This window comes from Protopterus annectens, chromosome 3.part0, assembly GCF_019279795.1.
Source record: "Protopterus annectens isolate FY-2018-M chromosome 3.part0, PAN1.0, whole genome shotgun sequence".
In the NCBI taxonomy this organism is placed as follows: Eukaryota; Metazoa; Chordata; order Ceratodontiformes; family Protopteridae; genus Protopterus; species Protopterus annectens.
The window spans coordinates 829,597,757-829,624,907 of NC_056731.1; the positions used below are offsets into that span (position 1 = coordinate 829,597,757).

General features: G+C 42.3%; 1 protein-coding gene across 1 annotated transcript in view; it reads left to right on the forward strand.

The window, feature by feature from the left end:
• The window catches only part of WRNIP1 (WRN helicase interacting protein 1), an 856,108-nt gene that overhangs the window by 632,296 nt on the left and 196,661 nt on the right, over positions 1 to 27,151 (forward strand). The window lies entirely within an intron of this gene.

Sequence of the window (27,151 nt, forward strand, 5' to 3'; positions counted from 1 at the left end):
TCCTTGTTTCTCCAGGCTGCCTCTGGGCCTGGAATGGAAATGGGAAGTGTTCCTGTAAAATGGGTCCCACTCTCAACAATGACAAGTAGGGGAACTCCCGTGATGCCCTGGCCAAATTTCTACTGTAGTATAAATTCAACCTCAGATCTCCACTGAAATGAGGCCACTAGCCTCATGTGACTAACCCGGTTAACAAAGGATAAATAAATAGACATGCTTGGTTCTTCTATCTTCCTTTCCTTTTTTCTAAAAGGGATGAGATACTTCCATCTCTTCCTTTACCTCATTAGCTTCAGCAAGAGCATCACAGGTACATTTGAATTCTGGAGAGTGATATGCCAACAAGTCATATCCTCACTTCAACAGGAAAACAGATAAATTATTTGAGCACATCAGAATCTAAGATCCTCAAAGGAGGTTCCTTTAACTTTTCTTGGATGTGCTGTATTTTTAATGCACAGTATTGCCAATTGTGTCTCCTCTGTATCAAACGTGCTCTCTAACCATGTTAGTTACTATGGAAAAGAACTTGTAGGAGAAGCATTTTCTTAAGTTCCGTTATCTAGATGACTGACAAAATAACTCCCTCATAGAGTCTATTGATTTGGTCTCCCATGGATGCAGGCTTTGTTAAGTTAGTATAAACTGGAAGAGTCTTATGCAGTTAAAAAGATTGCCTTCAGCGAGACAGAATTGCATTATGTTCATTTGTCAATCATTCTTGTCCAGTAAGAAGGCCCAGGATATTTTAGCCTTGGCAGATTGCATGATGTTGCAACATAGTGACCATTTTGGAGTCTTCTGTATTCTTGGGAATCACACTGTTCATGTTTCCATATGCAAGCCTAAGGATGAGTCTTTTTCAGTGGCAGTAGGTACAAATCCATTATGGCCTTACAAACCTGCTGCTGCTGTTGGCAAATCCATCTGACTGGAATTTAGTAAATGAACACTTCACATGAACTTTGTTGTGGAGATGTCCTTCTTCAGAAGAAATAATGCAGGTTCTACTATTTAATGCTTCTGTAGCCTAGCTGGAGTTCTACCTGGTTCACAGAAATTTTGATACTCAGGGAAAGGGACTTTATGTAAATGACGTGGAGCTGAAGCCATTGTTCCTGACCCTCAAAACTCTGGAATAGGAATTCAGAACAGATCACCTCCTCCTCCTGTTTATCAGTCTGGTTGCTTGGTAAACAAAGTGTGAATAAACGTAGTGTCAAATGCATGTACCTTTGGTCAGAAAAGTAATGGTGATTTGACAGTAGGCCTTGGAGCTTGGGACATTGTTCTTAAAAGCCTTCCTCATTATGGGGGATGTGTGTGTGGTTGTGATGTCCCACCCAAAAGAATCAGTTTTGTCTGGACCTGAAAATAAGAGAGTCCTATTTGTTTAAGTTTTTCTTGGAGTGAAATTGACTTTTTTTACTTTATGGCTTTGTGCAGTTCTCCCCCTGCTGTGTTCAGCTTACCAGTGCAAGGGAAGTTGATGATTGCAAAAGTCTTCCCACTATGGCCAGAAGGATTTCCTGTGCACCTTTCTGCCTTTTCCTCTGATTCTGTGACTTACCACAAAATTCGAAGACAGCCAAAAAGTCATCCTAATTGCCTTGTGGTGGATAAAAAGTATATTGTTTTGGAATCCTATGTTCCTGGTAGTATTCAAAAATAAGTAAATTCTAAGAAAGTCCCTGTCTGTTGGAGCACCAAAGAGCATGGCTTTAGGAAATGGTAATTCCTTTTTATTCTGTACTCCCACTACAGGCAACCATCCTGTCAGTATAGCTTCATTGCTAGTTTGCAGTGGATCAGGAGCTATCTCAAGCATATTTCTAACTTCTCCCTAATTGAGGGCATAACTGTGTCTTAGCAATAACTAGTAAAGCCCATTTTATAGACTCTATTGCTATCCTAACACAAAGTCCAATACAGACTCACAACAGCCCTGATGATGATCCCACTTCCAATAAACATCTTTTGTCCTTAAAAACTGTCTTTGTACCTCACACAAAACACCTGCTCAGTAAGCGCAAGCCTTGCTCACACTCCATTCACAACTTAGAATACCTAAAGCTTACAGCTACTTCCATTTCTTATCCAGTCTCCATCTTGATCAATAAATCTGTTCAAGAATCATTTGCCCCATCTGTCTAGAATAAATCTGGATCATACAGCTTCACAAAGGTGGTAACTCCTCTGAAATAGCAAACTTTAGGCTTCTCATTATCTTATCCCCCTTGCAATAAAATTCTGGAAAAGTGCATATATCAGCAAATCTTACAATACCTTCTTCAAGAAACTCTACTAGCATCAACCCAACACTCTTTTGACCTTATCATAGTACAACAATTGTCCTGGTTGCTTTCTTGGATAACATCATCAAAGCTAGAGATAATAATACCTTGGTCTCTTCTCTGTTTTTAGATCTCTCCAAAGCCTTTGACACAGTCTGTCAATCCAAATTACTCTCTAAAATGTCTGCACTTGTTCTAATATAACACTCAGCTGGTTTGCTAGCTACCTTTCTCATCGGCAACAACTGTAAAATGTTTCTCTACATACTCTGTTCTCCCAGTTAATATCATTGTGCCCCAAGGCTCTATCCTTGGACCTCTTCTCTTTAACATCTTTATCAGTAACTTACGTGCATCCATCCAATAGGCTTCCCTCATCCAGTACGCCAAAGACTCTACCCTTGTATGCTCATCAAACACACTTCCCCATTTATACTGCATTACTAAAAAGGCCTTCAACTCCACTGACCAGTAGCTGTGTGAAAAGCACATCCTCCTAAATCCAAAATAGCTTCAAAATAACTTTTCTTTATCACACAGATATAGTATTTGTGTCTCATAGGCAAGTACTAGATTAGTCGCCCTTGTTGGCCATTTTAGCCAGTTTTCCTTTTTGTGCTCAAAATAACTTATCCCATTTGGTTATAGATTGGCCTTACCCACCCCATAGTCAATAATTATAGTTTACCCTTAATGAGAATAACTGGGAAAATACCATAGATAATTTGAGAGGACCCATTCATGGGATAAAACATTTAGGGGCTGCCTCTATCCATTAATAGTACAGTGGACAATCTTGACGTAATTTTTTTGTTTTCCATCCATAGATCTAAGTTGCACTTGGGTATGGCCAGGGATGAACTTTTTTATGGGGAGTCTGTTCCACAGCAGTGGTATCTTTTTTGAGTTATATCTGTCCCTCCAAATCATTCTGTTGATATTGCAAAAGAGGTTTAGATCCCTAAACCAAGTATTTCTGATGGTATTTGACTTGCTGATATCCAGCAAATCCATCATTAATGGGTCAGAGGATGCCTTGCATGCCAGACACAGGTCACTTCTTGGCAGTCTGTAGGATACTGACTATAGTGACAGTTCTTTGAGTCAGTCCATGTAGGACATGATGTTTAGGCCTTGTATCTTTTTATCTCTGTGGGCGTCCTAGTTGTTGCATATGTCTGGACAGATGCATGCCAAAAGGGATATTGCATTCAATAATTGGCCTAATGAGGGCTGAGTAAAGGGGGACAATAACATCCCTAGAGCTAGACACAGTCCCTTTGTTTATAGGCTGTGCAATTTAGAAGAAATTTCTTACAACAATAGACCAGTTGGTCAAACGTTAGGTCAGTGTCCACATAAGTTTCCATATCCCAAACAAATGGGGAATATTGTCAATGTGGTAGTTCCCTGGTATACATGACTTTCCAAAGGATACAGTAATGAAATGTTTGACATTTAGTTTGTCTCCATGATTTTGGCACCAGTTGTTTATTTGAGACAAACCTTCCTGCAGGATGGCTAAGTCATTTGGGGCTTCAATGACGGCTTGTAGCTTGCATTCATCTGCAAACTTAGTCATCTATAGTCTTTTACTTCATAAAAGTAGATGCCAAATGGGAAAAGTCTTAGCACAGAAGCCTGGAAGATTCCACTGGTGACTGGTCTCTCTGTGGAGGTAATTTCTCCTATTTTGATTATCTGCGTCTTGTCTGTGTGAAAGTTGAGAATCCATCAGGTGACGTAGGGATTTATTCCCAGTTTATTTAGCTTCTCTACTATGCCTAAGAGGGAATTGTGTTAAAAGCTTGGGACAAGTCACGTTACTCATACCAAGTTACTAGACACCTTAGTTTGATGATCAGCTCAAACTTGATCTACCCATACAGAAAACACATCAAAAACAATGTATGTTCTACAGATCCACAGAATTCCTCTCCAGCTCATCCAGAGTCACAGTGGCAAATACATACCTTCTACCTTCTCAGCTGTATTAACTTACCGATTCTTAGCAATATTCAAATCTCCCTCATCACAAAACTAAAACTATATTATCCCGAAATTGCTAGATTTATAACCAGTCTGCCATATAAAAGTAATCACAGCTCTACCCTGAAAACATTAAACTGGCTTGAGTTGCCACTTACGTCAAGTACACTCAACCTTTACTTGCCCACAAAATATGTATCCTTTCCAGTATCCATCCTTCAATCACATTCTGATACAGCACCTTCCTAACTGCCCACTTCAGTCATCTGAGAAACAACTTCTTGAAACCTATAAAAAAGTAATGTCTTTGGGCTTCTCCGGTTAGGGTATGCCATAGTGGATCACCGGTCCGCATATTGATTGGCAGTGGAGTTTTTACAGTGTCAAGTTGCCAGCCCGGCCCCGAACTTTCACAGAAGGCACACACACACATGCACCTACCTGCATGTCTTTAAAACTCACTCGACTGCAGGGAGGACATGCAGACACTGCACAGAAGGCGCTCCAGCCAAGAATCGAACTGGAGAACCTCTTGCTCTGAGGCGACAATGCTAACCGCTGCACCACCATGGCCTACAGCTTCTTTAAACCCATAAAGATAAAAAATATGTATAGGACATAGTCTGCATAGTAACCAAAACCTGGTACAAGATTCCTATGGACATTAGGTCAGCATCTACAAATCCCATTCTTGAGCATATCATAAAAGAATACTTTCTCAACTCCAGTTGCTGCACTTGCCTTCCTCTAGGTTAAACTGAACCTTTTATTATCCCTTCCTATATTCTTTCTCTTACGCACATAGTCTCTCTCTCTCTCTTTACCTTTTCTCTTCTGTACACTTTCCTCCTTGCAGTTTTCTATACACCCACTGTCGCACTTACTGTCCTTAGCTTCTACCCTTATATCTTGCTTCCTTCCTTCTGTATCATCTTTAAATCTTCTTTTACCCTGTTCTTCTCCACCTTCATTTGACCTTTTTTAGCCTGTAATATTCTTCTCACTGTCAAGTTTCTGCACCTCCTGTACCTTATTACGTCTTCTTTCTCCATAATTTCACATGTTTCAGACACACACACACACACATATGTGTGTGTATTTTGCCTGTTTCTGATGTAATCACTCCTGCTTTCTTCTTCTGATCTTATTTGTATAATTTATTGTAACTTTTTATTATTTGTATGCTTCGAAGAGCATATGTATGCAATTTGTTTTGTGTCTTATGGAGCTTTTCTCCCCAGGCCTCTGCTAAAAATGGGATTTATGCCCAATCAGACTTTTCCAGTAATCAAATATAAAATAAATTGATAAAATAACATGTATTTGTTTGTGATTTGTGAACTGGTAAGTGAACTGGCCTTGTGAGCACCAGAAGCACAACCTTGTTAATAAATTTGATGAGATATGTGATGAAAACACAAGTACAACACCACATACACACGTTTGATATACCATACTGTTAATTGCCTTTAAAAATAAGGAATAGTTGGACATATTACATGTATATGAATGTATAAATATGTTTTAAAGAAAAAGGAATGCAAATGATAGTACACAAAACAGCAACATATAAAAGCTAAAATATATAGTGCTTAATCATTATCTATAAAGTATTGGCACTTGGCAACTTCAATCAGATATTCTTTTGGTTCCTTTCTGAATGTGAACATGTTCTTCTTGTGATGAATTCTATGACTGACAGTTTACTTATACCTACTTTGGGAGTGATTAATTTAGGATTAATTTAGCAGTTCTAAATCGAGTCCCCTCAAAAGGCATTACTTCCTACAACCATCTCCTCTGTCTGCAGGATCTTTAAAACTGCAGGCTGATTTGTTTCCCCTATAAGCTTTGGAAGACCAAGCAGTTGCATGCTGACTTTGCTAAAGATATGGTAGACCTGCAGTTACATAGCAGGTCATTTCCAGGTAGACTGCCAACTGTATTGTCTTTTGCAATGAGGCAATATTACTGTCAAAAGCTATACTACTAGGAGTGTAGCTACTTTGAGTTATGAAAATTTATGCTGTGGTCTGTTGGTCTTTGATTCATGTATTTACCAGCAGTGCTTCTTGGACTCTGATCCCTGGAGTTGGGCGCCCTATTCCATCTCTAATCCTGCAAGACTTGTCTTTCCTGAGCACTTGACTTTTCACCGTCTTGTGGCTTTGGTTTTGTAGGGGGATTTAATTTTGTATGGCTTAGGATTATTCCTATCAGTTACCCACTAGAGAAGGCTTTCAAAAGTCAAGTATGGAAGATAATTAATTGTATCAGTTGATTTGCAAGAAGTCTGTTTTTAGAGTTCTGCTATACCAAACAGTGCAAGTCAGCCCTTGGCACTGTCACAATGCTTAATGTACTAGTTTTCCAACAGTCTGGGTATGGAAGGTTTATAACTACATTACACACATTAAAATCTCTGTTTGGCAAATGTTTTTTCTCTTATAAAAGTGGTCTGAAAGTTCCAGAAATGACCAGATGCAGAGTTTATCATTTAAATACAGTGCTATGCCTGCATTAATAAAGTTTCCTTTTAATTTCTGTGTAAGTTAGCTTGATTTCTTTAGCACTGGTGCTGATCATTGTTTTACTACTTCAGTAGATGCAACTCTGGTAACCACAACTCTGCCATTGTTTTTAGCAGCTGATTACCTGGATGCATTTTTAATATTTGTTTTTGTTTTTATGGCTACGGACATGCACACTACCAAATATATTGTCAGGGCTATTAATTTATATTACTGATGCTATTGCTGTATTTCATCCGCATCCTGTAAGCACATTTGTACTGCCTTTTCAACACATTTCAGAGGTTATTTTCAAATTGTTACAATATGCTTTGTGTAATTTGCATCTTGAATATACAATGTTATGTTTTTAAATACTTAATTAAGACTTAGGAAAATTACTGAACTGTCTGTAGCAGTGGAACATTCACATTTCATATTACCAAGAGTTATATGGTAGACCAAGTAATTTTATTGGCAGAACAGCTACTTTTAAGTTCATTACAGTAAAACAGAAGGCTCACCCATGTTCATTAATGACTGAGGCTACTGCAGTAGCTGTCATAACTTCATTCTAACTAATGAATTTACCAGTGGTATAATATTTTAATATAGGTTTCCTTTCTTTCAGCTCATTCTAAGCCTTAGGCAGGAAACAAACGTTCCTCTGCTGAAATAGTTCCCAGCCCTTCTACCTTTCCTGAAATTCTCCAGGGAAATCTCCCGCTGAATACAAGGACACCTAAACTCTACTAAATTGTGAAGTGTAGGTCCTAATACTTCCAAATGTTTTACTGTTTAATAGCATAACCTCTGGCTAGCACAAACGCACAGACATCTCTCCTTATGAGCATACATGCTTGATCGCTCATAGTAAACTTTTCCACCCTAGGGTATTAACCTCCCTACTGAAGCCACTAGATGGCAGTAGTTACACTAGTCTACTCGCCCCTTGCTTCCTGCTTAAAATAATGGCAGCAAATTAGGGCAAAATAAACGAGAGGTTTCCTGTAAAAGAATAAGAGAGTCTGTTTAGAATAACATTATTTTACTTAATAATATTAGAGATCAGGTTACTGACCGGCGTGTGTTGCAAACACAAGCTACTCCTGATAAGCTGATTGTTTTTTCGTGCCCTGGCAAGCACAGGAGGCTCAGGTGGTTCCCGCTCCACTATTAACACTCTTCAATATACTCCACTCTTTCCATATTACACCTTTTACCAACCTAATAAATCTCAAACATGCCTACACTATCAAAACCATCTAAAACAAAACTCCTACTGTACTCCATTTGCATACCTACCCTAATACTGCTGTCGCTCATTACTAGCCATCAGTCCCAGTACAAGTGTAGGATAATTATCCCAAATAAAGGAACATCCCTCCACACACCCAACCACAAACATACTCAATTATACCCATACCACTACCAATCCATCCCTATGTACCACTTACCCAAGGAGCTCCCAACTTATAGATACACCTCCACTACTTTAAAATATAAAAAATTCATAAACAAGTTACTTAAACTTTGGTTACAACTGCAAACAACACTCTTATGTTGTGGGGACATACACCCCAACCCAGGTCCATCAATCCCCAGCCCACCAACCTCCAATACAACTTTTACCCTCCCCCACAGACCAAATAACTCACTCCTAATCATCAATCTTAATGTTAGAAGCATCTTAAACAAAGTGCATGACCTCCATGCCCTACTAGGCTTTTATCAGCCAGACATAGTAATACTAACTGAAACCTGGCTAAAGCCAGAAATTGATAACAAAATTACTGCACCTGGCTACAGTATAATTCGCAATGACAGAATATGAAAGAAGGGATGGGGTGTTGCCATACTATAGAAAAATCACCTCATCTTAGAAAAGCTAGACATCACATCCACAGAACTAGGAAATATGGAACTCATCCCAACCAAACTAAAGATTAGCCCAAACAAACATTTAAACATCATAGGATGCTATATCCCCCAGGGAACAATATCCCTACCACCGAAAAACTACTTGACTGGACATCTGGTTTACTCCCCCAAGAAAACATAATATTAGGAGACCTGAAGACTGACTGGCTCAACTGCTCCAGTCAAAACCCTCTATCTCACATCAACCTTCATGGCATAACCCAACTCATTTCTTCCCCCACCAGAACAGACAAGAGAACCAAACACCAATCCATACTAGACTGGATACTTGTATCTCACCCCTCCCGAATAACCCAATCAGGATATCTGCCGGATGCCCTCAGTGACCACCAAGCAACATTCTTACTTAGAAGCAAAACTTCCCAACTGTCACAAGTAACTGTCCAAGACATTAGGAACAAAAAAACAGTTTAACCCAACTAAATTTAACTCTGATCTAAAGAAATGCAACTGGTTCCCCCTAAAAACATTACCCCTCGATGAAGCAGTTCATCACTTTAATACCACCTTTATAAATATACTTAACCAACACGCCCCCCCGAACCACTAAAATCAAGACCAAACATGCCCCATGGCTAACCATAGTAACTAAAACACTACTCAAAAATAGAAACAAAGCTTGGACAAATGATCACAAAACCAGAAGCCAGTTAGACAAACAAAAGTACCTAGAACTACGGAACAAAGCCAAGCAGCATATTAAAACTGGCAAAAGCTACTAGCAAAAGATCCAGAATAAACATATAAACAACCCAAAGAAATTCTCAGCTGCAATCAACTCTGTCTTACAACCACGGAATACAGCCACCCCCACTCCCAAATCATGTAATAGCCAAGACAATATACCCACACTGTTCAACAAATTTTTCACAGAAACTATACAAACCTTAGCTAGCAACCAACCAAACCACAATATCCCCACTCAAACAACATTACCTTTTCCAATTAAAACAAATAGAAAAAAAAACAACAACTTTAGCTTTAACCCAGTCCCAACCAAAGTCATAGAAAAACTACTCTCAAACCTGAAACCAACATCCACAGCAGCTGACAACTTACCATCTGAATATCTTCAACTAGTTGCTGAAGCTATAGCCTACCCAGTGTCCATCCTAATAAACAGATCTATCTCTGAGAGCAAAGTACCCCAGCTTTGGAAAATATCACATGTAACACCATTACACAAAGTGGGTAGCTCTCTCGAACTCAATAACTACTGACCAATAGCCATACTACCACCCTTAGCAAAAATCCTAGAAAGAGCTGTCCACATGCAATTAATGAAGTACCTCCTAGATAACCAACTTCTAGCCCCACAGCAACATGGTTTTAGACCCTTCCACAGCACATCCACTGCCCTTACATCATTCACTAACACTGTTAATAACCATATAGATAATGGATTACTCGTGTCTGCTACACTCTTAGATCTTTCTAAAGCCTTTGACATGGTTAATCACCAAAAATCGATTAACTCTCTGTCCACCCTAAACCTCAACCCCCCAGCTATCTCATGGTTCAAGAGCTATCTAGATGGCAGACAGCAAGCAGTAAAATGGCAAAACCAACTCTCTCCCCTACTACCTTTAACCTTAGGAGTTCCCCAAGGCTCCAACCTTGGGCCTTTGCTCTTTACCCCATTTACTAACCAACTCCCAGCCAATATTCCCATCGCATCAGTAGTCCAATACACAGATGATACCACCATAATATGTGCAGCCAACAGCCTTAACCCTCTCCACTCCCAAACACAAGAATGTTTCTCTTTAGCTGAAGCCTGGATCACTAACCACAACCTCATTCTCAGTCCGGCTAAAACTAAACTAAACTACTAATCTTTAGCCCCCACAGAAATGCACCACCCTCGTATAACCTCACAATATCTTCGCAAAACAATACCACCATCACCACCACCAATCAAGTCAAACTATTAGGTCTGGAAATTGTCAATCACCTAAGATTGGACATACCCATCTCCCAAACCATAAAAAAGTACATAAAAATTAGGGCTACTCTGTTGGAACAAACAATTTCTCTCTAACCGCTCCAAAATCACTATAGCCAGGACACACCTATTATCCACATTAATTTATGCATCCCCCATGCTGACCAACCTCCGCAAAACAGACCTAAGCAAACTTGTCAACTGTTATAACAAGATAGCTAGATTTACCACAGAATCCTCCCCAAGAACACACCATTGTGACAGCCTTATTAAACTACAATGGCTAGAATTCCCACTACTACTCCAGCACAACCAGCTAACACTCACCCATAAATTGCTCTACCACTCAGAAAAAAAACATCCCTTCAACAACTTATTCAGCCCTATAACCTCACCAGATCTTTAAGGTCAAGTACCCAACACTTCCTTAAGGTAACCAGGATTAACAGTGAGTCAGGAAAATCTATCCATAGTCATTGCATCTCCAAATCCTGGAACTCTCTCCCTGCCCAAATTGCAGCTACAAACTCACTAACCCAATTTAAGAAACTGCTCAAAACATATTTCTCCAATAACAAACTATGCTCCTGTAATACCCCAGGATAGCTGTACATTTTGTTACTAAATGTATGTTTATAGTCATTTACTATCTATAAAAACTGTATTAAGAATAATTAACTATGTCTATGTATAAAACAAACACCTGGATTGTCAGCTACGTCTAAATGAATTACATGTGTGTCGTTAATGCAACTCTTATTTTATCTTTTACTGTAATGTTGTTCATGGAGCTTTTCTCCCCGGGCCTCCACTGAAAATGGACTTGTATCCAGTTGGACTTTCCCGGTTAACAAATGTAAAATAAATTCATTCCTACCAAAGACTTTTTCAGGAATGTAAAAGGTGTGTTTGTGGATGTTATGGTGTCATTTCAGTTATGCCCATTATTTGAATCAGTACCCCATAGTTCTTCTGCCTTTATGCTTTAGTATGCCACTCCTCTTTTTAGTGTTGTTCTATCAGACTTTGCTATACATGCATTTATTTGATGTTATAAATAAAAAAAATTATGATTGTCTAGAAAACTTGTTGGTATCAGTTTAGCATACATGTTGTGTCTCCCTGTAGATATTTTTTAGTGGTGTTAAAAGGCTGTTGTGGCTCTTCCTTGCACAGGACTGCCTCAGTAATACACTGCTTTTTTGCACGTTTCTGTGTTGTTATTAAAAAGACAATCTAGGTCTTCTGTCTCTAGGTCACCCCAGTAATAAACTACTTCCCTGCTTTCTAAGCCTTCTGTTCAGTTATTTCCATGTGGTTTCTGCTGAATAGTGAGCTTGAGGTTGTATAGCTTCATGTTCTCAGCATTTTACAGCTAGTGTGTCCTGTGCAGAGCCGGATCATCATTAAATGGGGCTATAGGCAGGTTAATGGGCCGAGTGCTCCCCAGCAGCCCCCTAGCCCCCATGCAGCCATTCCAGTGTCCCATTACTTGGCTGTTTCTCCCCAGTTACCATAAAAGCTGATGTTAGGTAGTCCAATCTCACCTTCATTTTTACATATGGGTTTGGAGGCGATCCTCGGCTCTGACTCGGCCGATTTTCAAGCTCGAAGACTTCTGGTTGGCTCGTGGATAAGCAGGTATCCCATGGTGCACCAGTGCAATCCCCGGATCTCGTTTACCGCATCAACGAGTTCGTATGTGTTTCTCTTGGCTCTGGCTAAGTTTTTTGCAATTTTCATTATTCTAGTATCTTTTTACATAGTTATTGAATATATACATTATAGGGCTTTATCTTTATTGTCTTGTGGTTTTGTGTGACCGTATTAGTGGCATCCTCTGTACAAGTAGTTAGGTGCAATTGCATTTTACCTAAATCGTTAGTTCTGGCGGTTTCGCTTTTCCTGTTATTTATAGTTAGGATTTACCTAAATTGCCTTGTGGCCTCGTGTGACTAGTAGTAGTAGTCTCCTGTATATCAGTAGTTAGACGCAGTTGCGTTTTCTTGTCTAGAGAATTAGTTTGGTGAGTTTGCCGTTTTTAATCAATAGGGGCGCCTATTGATTATTTCCTGTCAATCGATTATTGTTGACTGGTGGTCTTTAGCGGGGACCCGCTAAAGTCTTAATTTCTTACAGTTGTTAATTTGCTACCCTTTGAGCTTGTGTGTGTTGTGCCTTCTTGGTCTGTTTGAATTAGAAGACCCGGTTCTTCACAGGGCTTGGCCCGTTTAAATTAGAGGACCTAGTCCTCATGTTGCTTCCACTGTATTTTACTTAAAAATTTTTCCTGTTTGAATGAATCTGTCTGTTGTTTAGTGGGAAATCTAGTTTTCTATCTTACAACAGGCTAGACCCATTTAACTTAGAGGACCTAGTCCTCGTGTAATTCTTCTGCAGGGCTAGGCCCGTTTTAGTTAGAGGACCTAGTCCTCAGTCATTCTCTTTCCCTCTGGTTGCTTGTGTGTTGCAATGTCTAAGGATAGCAAGGAGCACAAACCCTCTGGGTTTAAAAAATGCATGAAGTGCTCCCAGAAAATGTCTTTGACCGATGGCCACAGTAGCTGTGTCTACTGTTTGGGAGCCATCCATTTGCAAGAATCATGTTTATTCTGTCATGCTTTCTCTGCTAGAGTGTTGCAGGAAAGAAAGCACAAACTGATACTCAGGGGTCTTTTGAAGCCAACCTTCGAGGAGGCTTTGTCTGGTTCTTTGGCTTCTTCGTCTAAGTCTTCGAAGTCAAGATCTGACTCAAAATCTAAAGGTTCAAAAAGGCCTTCTCTGGCACCGGCTAGTGTTTCGGAGCTGCCTGCCAAATTAATAAAACCTGCCTCCTCGACTCCTCAGTTGTTGGAGCCGAAGGAGAGCACTGTGGTTTCGGAGTCGGTCACAGATACTTCAGTGCCGACTGCTGAATCCTTGCAAATAGTTGTAGAGTCCCTACCCTCTTTGATGGTCAAATCTCCAGTGCCTGCTAGGTTGAGATCTCCAACCTTATCTTCCAGGTCTTCCAGGAGTCTTTCGAAAGAAGATGTGGAAAGGGTAGTACTGAGACTCCTCAAGTCGTCTGCCCTGCCTAAATATTTGTTGGCTCTGACCCAATCGGCTTCGGAGCCACTCAAACCAGTCTTGTCTCCATCCTTGATTCTTCCTCCGAGCCATGTTGGTTTTTTTTGGGGCCAGAGTGCTTGTTACCAGCAGAGGAACCCTCAGTTCTGGCTCCACTTGCTGTTGCATTGGAACCAAGTTCAGCTCCGACACGCTTGGTGCTGTCCGTCATATCCAGGGACCGAAGCTCTTCTGTCGGCGCCGAGAGGGATGGTTTGAATCGATCTTCGTCGGTTCCGAGGCTTCCTCTCTGTGCGTCCGCCAGGGTGAGCTTGGACCCTGCATCTATCTCGGAGCCGATGGCTCAGGCTCCGGCACCGTCCTTTGTCTCTTCGGAGCGGGGACGGTCTTCGGAGCCAGAGAGATCTGCTTTTGAGGTGATGAGGAGTGTGCTGTCACAATCTACAGCCCCTGCCAGTGGTACAGGCACTCTTCCCCCCAAGAGCTCCCACTTGAGCCCCTACTCTCTCCGGAGACAGCAGAGACCCACAGCCTCAGGAGCCACCGGCTGGTGGCCCCCACTCTTCCGGGGCATCCCCAGAAGGTCCTTTTGAGGAGCCCCCGCGGAAGAGAGTATGCAAGAGGAAGCATATTGACTCCCAGGATGAGTCTCTGACATGAGACACTGACCTTGATGAATCGGAGGGGTCCCCTAAGTCGTCCTCTGAAGATGTCTCCTTTGTGGACATTCTAGAGATCCTTAAACAGAGGTGTGACTGGCCCACTGTCAACCCTTCTTGTGAGGAGTCAGTGTACCTGAAGGCTTTCGGGTCTCAACCCTCTGCCTCTTGGGTGTCCCCACCTTTCGACAAGCTAATGGATCTGGTTAGTCGGAAGGTGTGGGATACTCCTGATGCCGTGGAGCCAGTACCTAGAAGACCAAATAAGTTCTTGTCTGCCCCTCCTGGAAAAGAATTCTTGTCTAAGGGCGTTCCAGTATATGCCATAGTGGTGGCAGCAGCCATGAAGAAGGAGTTGGAGACTTCTTCTTCTGTTCACCCACCAAACAAGGAGTCTCTACAGATGGACAGATTTGGGAAGCGTGTATTTAGTTCAGTGGTTTTTACACTTCGATCCCTGAACTATCTGGCCCATTTCACGAGGTTGCAGAGGGATCTCCTCAAGGAGTTAGGATATTCCATACAGGGTGCTTGTCCTGAGGTAGTACCGAATAGGATCTCTGCTCAGTTGTCCACCCTAAATTCTGTAGTTAACTCCACCATGCGGCTCATATCTCACGTGGCTGATGGAGCAAGCAGAGCAGCCGGTTCAGGAGTTGCCCTTAAGCTCCAATCCTGGATGCGCTTGTGTTATTTTGCAGAGCCGTTTAAGTCCACCTTCACCAATGCCCCATTTGATGGTTCCTCCTTGTTTGGTTCCAAGGTGAAAGATACACTCAGTCGGTGTGAACAGGAAGGAAAGACTCTCTCTGCCATGGGAGTCCGTTTTACCCTTCCCTCTCGACCATACCCCAAAGGTCAAAAGGGAGGTAAGATGTGGTTCAAAAAGTCCCAGAGCTCCTTTCCAGACACACAGAGTGAATCCTCCTTCAGAGGCAGAGGAGGGGGAAATGGTAGACGTCGCCCTAGAGGCAGGGGCAGTCCGCAATATCAGCAAGGCTGTGGTTCCTTTCGAGGGCGGCCTTATCAGCACTCCTGATGTGGGGCCCGACTGCGTTTCTCTGGGGCCAGTCGGGTGTCGCATCTCTTTGTATTTAGAAGCCTGGCTAAATATAATCCAAGACAAGTGGGTACAAAGAGTTACCAGAGGCTATATCATACCCTTTTCCCTTCCACCGTTTGTTCCCAAGAAGATCCCAGATGTTCCACCCTGAAGATCCCAGATGTTCCACCCAATCACAGGGATCAGGCAACTGTGGAGATCAACAAGTTGCTCTCTAAAAGAGTCATCCAGCCCGTGCCAGCAGACCAGATAGGATCAGGAACTTACTCCAGGTTCCTTTTAGTCCCAAAACGAACTGGAAACTGGGGGCCAATATTGGACCTCAGCAAATTAAACAAATCCATGAAAAAGGACAAGTTTCGGATGGTAATACTGCAGTCGATACTCCCGTTGTTAGGGAAAGACTATTGGATGTGCTCTCTAGATCTCCAAGACGCCTACTACCATATAAAAATGGGCAAGGCGTCAAGGAGGTATCTGCGCTTCTGGCTGCGAGCCAGCCATTATCAGTTTCATGCTGTGCCCTTTGGTCTCACCACAGCCCCCAGGGTGTTCACCAAATGCATGGCAGTAGTGACAGCTCACCTGAGATGTCCGGGATTCCAGTGTTTCCGTATTTGGACGACTGGCTCCTGACCGCCCCCACCAGGCATCTACTTCTCCATAACAGGGGACACCACCGTCCAGCTTTGTGCTCAATTAGAGATCTCCATAAATTGGGAAAAATCTGCATTACTGCCCTCGCAATCTGTGATTTTTATAGGCGCAGAGGTAGACACAGTGGATATGACAGTTCGTCTTCCTGCCGAAAGAGCATAAAACCTCATCTCACAAGTTCAGTGACTTCTACCACTTCAGAAGGTCAAAGCAAAGTGGATTCTTCAACTTCTTGGAACGATGGCCTCAACCATTCTGCTAATACCTTTAGCCAGGTTGCACATGAGAATCCTTCAATGGCTCCTGGTCTCCCAGTGGTCGTTACAGTATCTACCGCTGAATCACTCTATTCTGCTGACAGAATCATGTAAAAAGGACCTTCTTTGGTGGATAGCCCCCAACAACTTGTTCACGGGAGCTCCCTTTGTGCCTGCCCAACCCGTTGCCACTGTGACCACGGATGCCTCCCAGGTCGGGTGAAGGGTGGGATTATCTGGGCAGGACTGTCCACAGCATATGGCAAGAACACGAGGCTCATCTGCATATCAGCGTTCTGGAGATGAGCGGTGCTTCTGGCATTGCAAGCACTTCAGGACTTTCTTCCTCCAGGGACGATTGCGATACAATCTGACATCATGTCGGTTGTGTGGTATAGCAACAAACAGGGCGGTACCAGATCTTTACCCACTCTGTCGAGAGGCCATGCGAGTTTGGGAATGGTGAATTCTTCCCACCACTTTCTGGTGGCAATGCACATTCTGGGGACAACCAACGTGATAGCCGACAAGCTGAGCCGGGCAATCCTGCTGCCCCACGAGTGGTCTCTGAAATGGGAAATAGTGGAACAGATTTTCCGAAAATGGTGGCAACCTTGCTGTGACCTCTTTGCCAGTCCAGTCAATGCCAAGTGCAGCAGTTATTTTTCCCTAATTCCCCCCTCCGGGGGAAGCACAAAGAGACTCTCTGGTACACGACTGGCCCACGGGACTTCTCTATGCCTTTCTTCCATTCCCTCTTATCCCCAAAGTGATACAGAAAGCCAACCGACTTTGAAGCAAGTTAATCCTCATTGCTCCTTACTGGCCTCGTCAGGTCTGGTTTCCTTTCCTTGAGCCTCTTCTCCTGGACGATCCTTGGATCCTGGACCCAGTTCCAGATCTATTAACCCACATGCCGGGTTCACTACACCCCTCTCTCCACACCCTCAAATTGACAGCTTGGCTGATCCACTTCCATCTCTAGTCAGGCTTCATGATGTTTCGTCATCAGTGTCCCTTATTCTTTTATCCTCACATAAATCATCAACCAGAAGGCTGTATGACAGTAAGTGGAAAAGGTTCTCTATTTGGGCACAGAAAATGAAAGTGGATCCTTACACCGCTCCTGTAATTCTGGAATTCCTTTTGGAGCTTTTTCAGCAGGGATCTGCTGCAGCCACCATAAAAGTACAATTGGCAGCTATTTCACATTTTTATTTGGGATCTCCCAGTGTTAACCTTATGTCACATAAGTTATGTAAAACTTTCTTGAGAGGAACCACCTTGCTGAGACCTTTTTTACAGGAACCTGTGGCTTCTTGGGACTTAAATTTTGTGTTTTCCAACACCCCCTCCCTTTGAACCGTCTCATTCAGCTTCCTTAAAGTACTTGTCTTAGAAGACTGTGTTCTTGGTAGCTATTACATCAGCCAGACGTGTTTCTGAGCTACGTGCCCTGTCTATTAAGCCACCTTATTTAGTTTTTCATAAAGACAGGGTTTCCTTATGTACCAACCCGTCGTTTGTTCATCTGCCACATTAAACCAGTCCATTGAGCTTCCAGTCTTCTTTCCCAATCATAGCAATGCAGCGGACTATCATTTTCACCAGTTGGATGTTCACAGACAACTGCGTTTTTATTTGCAACAGACCAAAGAATTTCAGAAGTCAGACCAGTTGTTAGTTTCCTTTTCTGATTCCAGATTGGACTTACCAGTTTCTAAGGTGACATTGTCTAACTGGATTTCGAGTTGCATAGCTTTCATCTACAGTTCGGAGGGCAGACCCTTACCCCACAGGATCAAGGCTCACTCTACCAGGTCTCTGTCTACCTCTGCAGCCTTTCAAGCCAGGGTACCAATTGATCATATCTGTGCAGCAGCTACTTGGGCTACCCCTCACACCTTCATTACTCATTATAAGTCGAATTTGGCTTCTAGGGGTAGAGCATCCTTTGGTGCCCAGGAGTATCTTCCAATGAGCCACCCAAGAATAAGGCACTAGGAACGCTGTCCAATATGTAAAAATCAAGGTGAGATTGGACTACCTAACATAAAGAAGTTATGTACTCACCATAACGTTCCATGTTGGTAGTCCATCTCACCCATCATTTTTACCAACCCCCCCCCTCCTGCCCCCATCCTGGAAGATCTGGAGGCAATTTTGCAAATTTCTTGGTTGGCAACCCTTTAGTATTGGTTTGTTGGTTAAGGGTTTCTTTCTATTTCTTTCTATCGGTAGTGAGCAGCAAACAAGATCTGAGGATTGCACTGGTGCACCATGGGATACCTGCTTAGCCACAAGCCAACCAGAAGTCTTTGAGCTTGAAAATCAGCTGAGTCGGAGCCAAGGATCGCTCCAAACCCATATGTAAAAATGAAGGGTGAGATGGACTACCAACATGGAACGTTATGGTGAGTACATAACTTCTATTTCAAACCTGTCAATGTGCATACTATTTTCTTCTACAATGATTATAGATATTTGTATTTAATTTAAAGTTTTATTTCAAATTTTATAGCACAAACACCATTAGACATTTGCTAAACAAAACAATGCAGTCTCATAATAAAAACAGACTTAGCATTAACAGTACACCTTTCTTCCCTTGAAACTCACATTCATTGAAATGGCATTGAAACCTATATTCAAGGAAAATTCATTTGGCCAGTGGAGAATTAAGTTCAACTTTGGGCAGCTTTTAAACCATAGGCCCCTTGCACATATTTAGGACTATGCACACATGCATGTGTTCTTTGATTCATCTTCCTGAGTGCATTCAATTTTATTGTTTGTATAATATAGAACCACTTGTTAGTGTGTGTTTTAAATTTATAGTTTTGAATATTTTTCAGTTAGCAATGAATAAATGTATGAACCAATAAGGACAAAACTTCCCATTTCAGAACAATTCAACCAAAAAAGGCCCCTCAAACTTCTGCCATTGCAATCCACCAATATCAGTCAATATGCACAATTAATGCAAAAGTAAAAGTCATCTGAATAATTCCACATTAAAGACATCTGTAACTAATGAAGAGGTTGCTACTAGCAAACAACTGTTGTATTTCATCTACAAATTCAGTGCCTGTTGCCCTTGAAGAATAAATTTCCTATGTTACATTATAAAAAAAAAAAATTGGTAAACTGCTAATATTTTGTTAGGGAATGGATGGCAAACCGACAAAGTTGCAAGGCATCTCATCTAAAGTAAGACACAGACAGAACTGCATCTTTCCGCCAACCTGAACCTCATTCTATCACTCCGAAAAAAAATCTAGCTTGATTATCATAAAATAATTTTCTAACAATCTTTGAAATTAGAATACTACTGTCTAGTTAGACTCCTTCTCCCTTTATAATCGATCTGTTTACAAATGTGCATGTAGTAACATTTCACCAGCATTCTGGAGCAGTGTACCAAAAATGCAATATCACAAAGTAGTCTGCAGTTAGGAAACTAATTCATCTGCAAAGATTTGTATAAATGCATGTACTTTATCAGCCATGGATAACCAAAGTGATATGAGCATAGCTTACAATCTGATGTTGTCAGTCTTCATTTATTCTTGAACTGTTGGGTCTCGGTTACATCTTTGGAACCGGCTCAGCCTTTTTTCAAGCTCATGCCAGCTAGAAACTCTCAAGCTAAGGCTACCCACAGTGCCTCTCTTCTCTACCCTTCAGATCTCGTTTGCCACGTAGAATTTTGGACGTGTCAACCGTGCTCTCAGTTAAGTGCTAACCTTTTTCTTCTAATATATCCTCATAATTTTTGTCTCTTAACTCTAAATTAGTTATTTAGTTGTTTCTTATAAGTTACTGACTTGTCTGGGTGAATTAGAGTGCTATTTATCCCATTTTTACCTTATATACACTGTATTACCATTATAGGTATAGGCCCCTCCCTTCCCTCTTACCTTTGATAATTCTTTCAGTACCATCGCTAGTATTCCCTTTCTACCCCTTTAACCCTTGCTGGTATTTTTTCTTTCAATACCATTGTTGGTACAATCTTTTAATTAAAAAAAAAAAAATTCTTTTCTTCTGTGTATGTGTGACTAAGTTGTGCTGGTGAGCGTGTCTTCTCATTTTAAAATTAACAAAATGGCTGAGAAACATAAGGGAACCTCTGGTTTCAAACAGTGTGAAGGATGTGGCAGAAAGATGCCCAACTCGGATGGGCATCTGTCTTGTGTTTATTGTTTGGGGGTGCCACATGGGTTCAACTGCCTTGTGAACTCTGCAAGGGGTTCAGCAGTAGAACCCTTGAAGAGAGGCACAACAAATTAATATTCAAAGGACTAAAATGTCCTTTTGGTGAGGCTTTGTCTGAGGCGGAGACTTCGTCTCCCAAAAAAGCATCAAGAAAGAGGAGCCAGTCTGTTCCAGCATCTCCTAAATCCCAGGAATCTAAATCTTCCATGGACCAGGCCTCTTCTCATTCCTGGGAACCAAGGCCTAAGATTCAAAAATCGTCACCTGCTACCCTCTGCACCGAAGGCTGCAACTTCCCCTACGGTGTCAACAACTACTGAGCCCATGAAAGCCACCTCGGTATCGACCCCTTCATCGGTACCTATGACCCTCTCAGCACCAGCAATAGTTTCTCCAGTAAAACCGGTCACTTCACCCCCTCCAAAACAAATCATTGGTAAGCTGACCACAGTGCCGAAGGTTGAATCCTTACCCAGGACTAGGTACTCCCCATCTATTGACTCCTTCCTTGGTCAACAATTGAGCCCCTTTGTTGAACACCCAGAATCACCTTTGGAGATGTCTATCCATTCCACCAGGAGCCTTTCAGAGTTTGATGTAGTCAGATTAGTGGATCAACTCTTGGTGGCCAGAGGTCTCCCTGCCCCATCTAGGACCTATCTCCCATCTGGATCCAAGGACTATTCTCCATGGAGTCCCACTTATCTTCCTCCTTCAACTTCTCCGCAGGTCTTGGAGCCCTCGACTTTGACTTTTCCGGTGAAAACTACTTCGGTGCCGATGGTGAACCTCACCTTGGTTCTGGAACCGACTCAGTGGTCGGTGGATCTGTCAGAGCCGACCCACCCATGAGACTGTGACGTGGCTATCAGATCCTGAGTTCAGCTCTGATTTTTTTACTTGACACCATCTATGGTTCCTGGTACTGTGACTGTTCCAAGTTCTCTCATTGCTCCTTCTCTGGAAGTGGGCTAGTTGTAGTGGGGTGTGACCCCAGTTCCGAGGTTGTCTTTCTCGGTTCCGGGCTTCTATTCCTTTTCAGGTGGGCCTGCCTTCCAGATTATGGAGAGAGCTCTTGCCTCAGCAGGCTCAAAGTTGCCACCATCCCCATCGAAGTGTCACATATATGTATCCTCTGGCTCACAGCTGTCACAGTCTGCTACATTGGGGTAGCAGCGTAAGAGCAGCAAGACACCCTGCTGCAGGGTACCCTCTCTTCTGAGTCCTTCTCAGATTCCCCCCCCCCCGAGGCGCCACCATGTAAGAGATCATGCTGGAGGAAGCACCTAGATTCTCCGGAAGAGTGTCACTGAGGATAAATTTTACAATGAAGGGGAAGGGTCCCAACAGTCATCCCCTGAAGATGTCTCCTTTGGAGACATCCTGAAAATCTTAAATCAGTGGGGCAATTAGAAGCCCACAAACCCTTCCTCCGAACAATCTTGTTTTCTTGCAGGCCTTTCATGCCCGGCCCTCTACTTCTTGGGTGACCCCACCTGCCGATGAATTTGTCAAGCTCATTTTGTAGCGTGCATGGAAAGCCCCTAACACTATAGAGCCAATCCCCCAGAGACCATACAAAATTCTTTCCGCATCCAAAGATCATCCCCATTGGTCCAATGTACTAGCGGTAGATGCTGTGGTGCTGGTGGCTGCTATAAAGAAGGAACTCACCAAGGAGAGTCCTGTTGTCCATCCTCCAAACTAAGTGTCTCAGACTATGGACAGATTCAAGAAGCGGGTCTTTGCTTCAATGACCTTTGCCATATGGTCGTTGAATTTTTTGGCACATTTCACATGACTTCAAAGGGACCTGATAATGGAGCTTTCAGGGACCTTGGCAGGAGCAGTGTCTGATAAGTTATGCGATAAGGTTGCCTCCCAGCTTACGACCCTTAAATCGATATCCAAATCGTCCATGTGGCTTATTGTGCACACAGCTGAAGGGACGACCAGGGCAGCGGGTACAAGAGTTGCCATTAGGCGTCATGTCTGGATGCGCTTATATGAGTTTGCAGACCCTTTCAAGTCTTCCTTTATCAACGCTCCAGTCGATGCTACCTCGTTGCTTGGCCAAACATCAGAGCCACATTAGCCAGGTGTGAGAAGGACGGAAAGACCCTTTCTGCTGTGGGCATACATTTTCCTATTTCCCAATGACCTTATTCCATGAATCAGAGGAGTGGAAATATATGGTTCAAGAAGTCCAAAGGGTCTTTTCGGGACACAAGTGGTGAGAATTCTCCCCGGGGCAAAGGAGAGAACTCTTCTGGAATATGTCCCTCCTGTGGCAGAGGGGAAAGATTCTTTCTCTGGACAACCCTACCAGCACTCCTGAGCAGCAGCCTGATTGCTTACCTCTGGAGGCAGTCAGGGGAAGATTTTCTCTGCACCACCTAGCCTGGCACACAGTAACATCAGATTCCTGGGTGCAGACAATAATTACCAGAGGTTACCGTATCCCCTTCACTCATTATCCCAGACCACAAAGGCAAATCCTTGATGTTTCACCCAGTCAGAGGGATACAGCAGCACTAGAAATTCAAAAGCTTCTTCGAAAATGAGTCATCCAAACAGTTCCACCAGACCAGATAGGATCCGGATTTTACTCAAGATTCTTTTTAGTGCCATAAAAGACAGGGGACTGGAGGCCGATTCTATGCCTCAGTGTTCTGAACAAGTTTGTTCTACGGACAAAATTCCGGATGGTCACGGTTCAATCTATCCTTTCCTTTCTGGAGAAAGATGATTGGATGTGCTCTATAGATCTTCAGGATGGGTATTTACCACATAAAAATGGACAAGTGCTACAGAAGATATCTCCGCTTCTGGCTGGGAACCAGTCATTACCAATTTAGAGCACCGCCCTTTGGTCTCACCATGGCCCCCAGGGTGTTCACCAAATGCATGGCAGTGGTAGCAGCTTACTTAAGGCTACAGGGATTCTGTGTGTTTCCATATTTAGACGACTGGCTCCTCACCGCCCCCCCCAGGCATCTACTGCTTTTTGCCTTGGACTCCGTTTTAAGACTTGCAGAATTCTTAGGCATCTCAATAAACAGAAAAAAGTCCAAACTATACCACACACAAGGCATAGAATTCATCAGAGCAACATTAAACACAAAATCCTGCATGGCCGCTCTCCCTCTTCACAGACTGATCAGCTCCAAGTGATACTCTCTCAAGACAAAGTTCTGGCTCGTCTGGTTTTGCAACTTCTTGGGTCAGATGACAGCAATAATCACCCTAGTTCCTCTGGCAAGATACCATATAAGGCTGCTTCAATGACTGTTCGCGTCACAGTGGTCTCTGTTAACACACCCGATACAAATAACCAACCAAGATTTGCAATGGTGGAAGAAACAAGAAGAATTCTGGAGCCTCCCCTTCTCCCCCTCTCAGCTCAAGGCCTTAGTAACCATGGATGCTTCTCTGATGGGGCAGGGGGGGGGTCATTTTCAGGGAAATACAGTCCAAGACATTTGGTCCCTGCTAGAGGCCAGTGTGCATATCAGTGTCCTAGAACTGAGGGCAGTGCTTTTAGCATTGCAAGCCTTCAAATCCACCCTCCCTTCAGGGACAGTTGCTATTCAGTCAGACAACATGTCAGTACATCAACAAACGGGAGGAACCAGATCCTACCCTTTATATCGGGAAGCCCTAAATGTTTGGCAATGGGCAATCGCCTACAACCGCTTTTTGATAGCAGCGCACATCCCAGGGATTTCCACCTTGATTGCGGACAAACTGAGCAGATGCATTCTCATGCCTCACAAGTGGTTTCTCAATCCCATTGTGGCAGCGAAGAACTTTCATCGATGGGGTCAGCCTTGCTGCGATCTGTTTGCTTCTCCCACAAACCACAAATGCAGTGGCTACTATGCCCTAATCCCCCCTCAGGGATAGTCCCCAAGAGATGCGCTCACTTTATGCCTTCCCACCAATCCCCCCTCATTCCCCATTTTTTTAAAGAAAGTACAACAGTTGAGAAGCAAAGTGATCCTCATTACACCTTATTGGCCATGTCAAGTCCAGTTTTTGTTTCTGTGGCCTCACCCAGTTCACTGTCCATGGACTCTGGATCCACTCTAGATCTGTTGTCTCACCCACAGGAACTAGTCCACCCCAATCTAAAAGCTGATGGCTTGCTTCCTCCACTTATAGTAATTGCCATGCAGAATAACCTGTCTTCTCCAGTACAAAAGATACTTTTAGCTTCTCATAAACCATCCAACAGGAAACTTTACCTCAGTAAATGGAATAGATTTTTTTTTTGGTCTCAGGAAAAACAAATTGAGCACTTCTCAACTTCAGTTGACAAGGTATTGGAATATTTATCAACCTTTTTCCAATTGGTAGCCTCTGCCTCTTCTAATAGAGTTCATTTAGGTGCTATTTCAAATTTTCATAATGGTTTTAATGATCTTTCTTTGATGTTTCATCGCCTTTACAAAACCTTTCGAAAGGGCATTTTGCATTTGAAACTACCTTTTAAGGAGCCCATTGAGCCTTGGAATTTAACACTAGTCTTACAAAATTTGGTCCATCAGCCCTTTGAGCCAGCAGCCTCCTGTGATATCAAATATTTATCTTACAAACTTTATTCCTGATAGCCCTCATGTCGGCCAGAGTAATATCGGAATTGCAGGCTTTGTGTGTGTGAAACATTCATATATCATTTTTCATAAAGAGAGAGTATCACTTAAAACTAATCCCTCCTTTCTGCCTAATGTAGTATCAGACTCCAATATTAATCAGTCTATAGATCTACCAGTTTTCTTCCCAAACTTTTCAAACAAGGGGGAATATTGCTTTCATTTGTTAGACGTACACAGACAATAAGGTTTTTATATGAAGAGAACTAAATCATTTAGAAAATCAGACCAACTGTTTCTATCCTTTTCAGGTACTAGACTGGGCAAACCAATTTCAAAAGTTACTCTATCAAAATGGTTGAGAGATTGCATCACTTTTGTTTATACACAAAATAAGCTGGACTTACCAACAAAAATTAAGGCACATTCTGCTAGATCTGTTTCAACTTCAGTAGCCTTTCATTCCAGAGCTTCTATAGATGACATATGCACAGCTGCAACTTTGGCTACCCCCCATACCTTTTATCACTCATTACAAATTGGATACAGTTTCCAGGGGGAGAGCATCCTTTGGCTCTATGGTGCTCAGGAACATCCTTCCCTAGGGCCTCCCAAGGTCTAAAGTAGCCAGGGACTCTGTCCCAACAGTTCAAGAATGAATGAAGATTGACAACATCAGATAAAGAAGATATGTTCTTACCATAACATTCCATCTGTGTTGTCAATCTTGATATTCTTGATATCCCACCATCCTACCCACCTCCAAAGACTCCTGGAGCTTCGGAAATAGTCCTGGGATCCTGATAGGGTAGTTGCTCAGACAAAGCTGTCACATTTTATCTGCATAATTCTACGGGCAAGCCTCTATCTGAAGAGAAGGGAAGAGAGGCACTATGGGTAGCCTTAGCTTGGGAGTTTCTGGCTGGCACGAGCATGATAAACTGCCGAGCCGGTTCCAAAGACGGAATCGAGACCCAACAGTTCAAGAATGAATGAAGATCGACAGTACAGATGGAATGTTATGGTAAGAACATAACTTCTTTTTATAACATTGTATCAAGCTAACATTCTCAACAAGGACAATTTAATAATGCTAGATTTAGATGTAAATATTGTGCATAGTTGTAAATATATATAATTTGCTTTCTGTTGTCAATTTTTCCAAATTTGTGAAGCAAGATTGACTTAAAGCTGTTCAGACTTGACAAAATAAGATCTTTTTCTTCATTAGATGAGTGTTATCAGTTGGTAATGATCTACTACTGTTAGGTACAGTTGTTATTGTTTGGCCTGTGCTTTGTGTTTTAACTGGTTTTTGCATAGTAGTTATTGTTTGTTCACCTAGGTTTTGATTAAAAAGGGTACTCCGATCATTTTGCCTACTGGTTAACAAATATATGTTGTGTAATGTATATAGTTCTGATAGTTGGCACAGAGGGTAAAAGCTGCAGTTCCTGCGGTATAGGGTTTCAATCTGTCAGCTCTTGTTTGCCTGCTGTGTGACCTTGTACAAGTCACTTAACCAAACATTGTTCCCAAGTCATCCCTGAAAAGGGGATGTGTTCAAGGACTCTATCTGGGTAATGAATAGGTGTCATTATTCTTGCATATGTGGACATTAGTACATACTAAAAGGAGGTTTTGATAATCTTGAATACCTTTACAAATGTGAATCCTACCTTTAGTCATTTGAAAACATTGAAGGGTACTTGCGTATTATCGCAACCACATTCCGAGCTTTCAAAGCGATCGGTTGACCGATCATACTGAGGTTATTTTCAGTTCAACACATGGATATCCAAAAATTTAGAGAGGACAATGTTAGCGTCAATGTCAGTAACACATAATTTAGGGTAATGATCGACGACACAATCATGATTTTCTTCACTGCATGGAGCTTTATGTGCTCCATGGGGTTGTACTTACAGGAAAATGTGAAAGGTTTTGTCAGCTT